Source organism: Poecile atricapillus, chromosome 30, assembly GCF_030490865.1.
Source record: "Poecile atricapillus isolate bPoeAtr1 chromosome 30, bPoeAtr1.hap1, whole genome shotgun sequence".
NCBI lineage: Eukaryota > Metazoa > Chordata > Aves > Passeriformes > Paridae > Poecile > Poecile atricapillus.
In genome coordinates, this window is record NC_081278.1 from 2,546,610 (window position 1) to 2,550,466 (window position 3,857).

The 3,857-nt window shown below is 54.0% G+C and overlaps 1 long non-coding RNA gene across 1 annotated transcript; it reads right to left on the reverse strand.

Annotated features, from left to right (window-relative positions):
- Positions 1-602: 602 nt before the first annotated feature.
- Positions 603-2,729, reverse strand: LOC131589901 (uncharacterized). Its single transcript, XR_009279870.1, has 3 exons — positions 2,596-2,729; positions 2,262-2,318; positions 603-1,960 (listed from the first exon to the last, which is right to left on the reverse strand). It is a non-coding gene; the product is annotated as an uncharacterized LOC131589901 (long non-coding RNA).
- Between the last annotated feature and the right edge of the window lie 1,128 nt (positions 2,730-3,857).

A 3,857-nucleotide genomic window follows, 5' to 3' on the forward strand; every position in this document is an offset into this window, starting at 1 on the left:
CATTCCAATTCCCCATCAGCCTTTCTGTGAAGAACTCCTTCCTATAGTGAAAAACGAGGTTCACTCACTTAATAAATTATAAAAGGTTTAATATAAACAAAAAGACAATTGGGAGACAAAGATAATAAAGCAAAGGGTTAAAACAGCCAGGGTATCCTGGCGCATTGCCAGGAACACACCTGGTATCTTTGGAACACTCCTTTTATCCCATTCTGCTGTGGGGTTTTAATGCATACTCATATTTTTCCACAAAGTATTTTGCATGTCTACGCCCTGAATCCGCCTTTTTAGAGCATGTGTCTTAAAGATTTTATTTCCCTTTATCACATTTTTATTTGGGCTGGGCTTCCTTCTTCTGCAGGCGGTCAGTGTTGATAGCAGCCTGGGCCCCTTCATTTGTTTCCTGGAGGTTATCTTGCTTTGCACAGACAGGACATTGCCCTAATGTCCAAAATTCTTCTTCACCTATGCCTAAAACTTAAAGCAGGAGAAAAAGACATTGCAAAAGTATGTAACATACAGCATTCATCTTAATACTTGCAAAAGCCAGTAGCACAATATGGATTTATAACAAGGTACCTTTTATTGTCCTGTATTTTTGATCTAGTAGTGGCTCTTTTTGTTTTGTCCTATGTACTAAGTGGTCTATCTAAAGTCTGATGTCTGTTAATCCTTTGTCAATTCAATAAAGAATTAATTTTATAATAAACCTAATCAGCCATTCTTAAGAACTTGTGAATGAGAGACATTTGGGGTGCAGGCTGCCTCAAAATGAGCTGCTGCCACAAAGCTGAGACAAAGGCAGAACTTGTCTAAACTTGTCTCCGTTTGTAACAGCAGAGCCCAAGCAGAGGCGGAGGAAGAAGGAGCAGGAGCTGTTTTGCGGCCATGCCCAAGAGAGACTGGAAGGATGCCCTCCCTCTGGTCTCACTTGCTTGGCTTTCTGACAGGCTCTGAGGCAGGGGCTGCAGTTCCTCAGTTGTGGGGCCCAGAACCAAACCCGGGATCCCGGCACTGCCTGACAGCGCTCCGGACGCCAGCACGGTTGTGCGTCCGAGTCTCGGCCACTGTGCTGCTGCTTCATTTGCTCTTAGACACACCCACAGCTCCCTGTTAAGCCCAGATTCTCTCTGGTTCTGCCCTCTTCCTGATCCTGAGCAGGGATGGAGCATTACTGTGCTTTCAGGAAGCTATTCTTGAAAGCCTCAGGCATCCTAAGCTCCTTTGCCATCTGTGGATGCTTGACACAGAACCCCTCACAGCGGGGTTCAGGGCATACTCAGCTTGGCTCTTCCAAAATCCAAGGCTCAGGGTACTCAGCAAGACCTTTAACTCCACAATGTTGTGGAACTGGGCCTTCAGCACAGGGACCTATCCAGCCTGATCTGCGCTCGTTCCTCTGCGTCTCTGAACAAAACACAGTGCAGAAGAGAACAGGAGGAGGGGCCTGTGTGTCTCAGGGCTCAGGATTTGTGTCACAGAACTCCAGAATTGTGACCCTTCAGCTCCACACAGATGCAGGTTAAGTGAAAAAGCCAAACTGTTTATTGCTGGAAGACAAAGCAAAGGGATGAGCTGAGAGCCAAAAAAGGGGGTGGCACAGTCTGAGGGCTGGGGGGATGGAGCTGTCAAAAAGGAGGGAGAGTGGAAGGGAAAAAGAAGGAGTGGGCAGTGTCTGAGGGCTGCAGGGAGGGAACTATCTACAGGCAGGGAGAGGGCTGAAGCCACATGAGCTTCCCACAGGCTCAGCTGTGCCAGTCATTAGCTGTGCCTGGAGCTCCAGCTGGTCTCTTCTGGTGTCAAGGTATTCTCATCTTCCATGGCATCTGGAGGTCTTAAATGAACACTGTTTCTTCTGAGCCAGCAGATGAGCCTACTTCTGCAGCTCTTTCACTGAATATCAGTTGAACTACTATGTTTGTCTGGGAAGGGCTGTCATTCCTCCTCAGGGCTTAAAAGGCTGGAAGAGAGAGGAACAGAGCCACAATCAGAGCCCGGATCTGTGGGAATCCTAGGAGAATGTCCTGCCAAGGCCATCCCAGCCTGCTCTTGCCAGAGTTACAGGAGGGGAGTGGCCAACGGGATCAGCTGCAAGGTCCTGGTCACGAATCCACACCCCCCAAACCCCCTGCTTCGCGTCCCTGAAATCTCTCTGTGCTCTGCCCACACCACCCCTCGTCCACACAGGGAGCAAAGCCCTCTGTTGCCAGGGCAGAGACTGCAGCTCCCCCCGCCAGCCCCCACAGACAGCACTCACTCACCCTTACTGAAGGCCTAGAGCTCTTCCTGCTGCCCCCTCATGGGCACCTCGACCATCTCTGGGAACACAGAGCCTGTCAGGGCCCCAGCGGCACAGCTCCCTGCCAGCGGCGCTGCCAGCCCTGGGGCCACACGCCCTCCCGCCCCGGCAGGGCTCAGCCCGGGCCCTTGCCGCATCCTGGCTCAGCCCAAGGGCACGGCTGCCAGAGGCCGGCAGCAGCCCCGAGGGCAGCCGGGGCTCCAGGGCGCCGGGCCCGGGTGCCGCTGCCGGGGCAGCAGCCGGGGCTGGGGCCGAGCTGCGGCGGGGCGGGGAGGGAGCCCGGGCTCGTGGCTCACCGATGAACCTGATGGCCGCCGCTCGCAGGGACTCCTGTGGGCTCTGCAGGTACGGCAGGGCCCGGCGCAGGTGCTCAGCTGCTTGCCTCTCGTCCTGTGCCAGCTGGAGAGAGCGGCAGGAGGGAAGGGTTGGTGCGGGCTCTGCCCCTCGGTCAAGCACTGCCTGCGGCCAGCCCCGGCCCCCCGTGCCCGCCCAGCCCTGAGGCCCGGCCAGCAGCCGCTGGCGCCGGGCTCTGGAGGGGGCAGAGGGCCGGCTGCTGCCCGGGGAGCCGCGGTGCCGACCCAGCCCACAGCGCCACTGGGCCAGGGTGAAACAGAGAAATTAGGAATCATTTATAAAAATTGCCCTGAGTAAAAGAAGGGGCTACAAAACCCGTGTGAAATGCTGACTGCTCCCAAAAGAGCAGGAAGAGAATAAAGACTGCAGGATGAGATAAAGAGCTAGAATACGTAAACAGGATGCAAGCATAAATGCACCATAGGGTGAGGGGGTTCCTTGGATTCTTTTGGACCCCTAAGCCACAAGAAATGGAAAGAGAGGGTTCAAAAGAACTGAAAGGAGCATGCACAAAAAGAGAAGGTGAAAATTTCAGCTGAAGGAAAATTGGTGACTTCAGCCCCAAAGGCCTCCAGACGACCACCAGAGTGACCAACAAGGAGCAGTGCGCAGCTGCAAATAGGCGTGGAACTAATTTTAGTATGAAGCGGGGACAGGCAGGGTTAGCAAATGAATATGTATTAGACATACTGTGTAGCCCTAGTTTGTAGAGAATAAAAAGGGAGAAACAAGACTCCAAGGTGTGCATGCTTTCGGAGGAGATATCCCCCATGCACCTGAGCACTGAATAAATTCATACCTACTCTCATAACTACTCTGTGAGTTATAGAGTTTTTCTATCCGCATACCAAGGGCTCCATTGGCACCCGGCTCGGGGCCACGGGAGCCTGGAGAAGAACGTGTGCGGCCCAGGGAAGGGAGCGGTGTGTGGGGCGCAGGCTGGCGCCCCTGGGTGGGGCACTGGGCAGGGGCACAGATGCCAGCACCACACACTGAGTGCTGGGGCCAAGGGTCTTCTCCAGGCTGAGGCTGGGGCTTCCAGGCTGTCCTTACCAGACACTCTGCAAAGTTCAACAGCTGCTCCTTCTTCATCAGCTGCTTGAGATTCCTCCTCTTTAGGAACTCGGCCACTCGAATCAGCGCTTTCCGAGAGGCCTGGAGAGCAGCAGAGATGCAGAGATGGCACTGCAGCCAAGGGCACAGG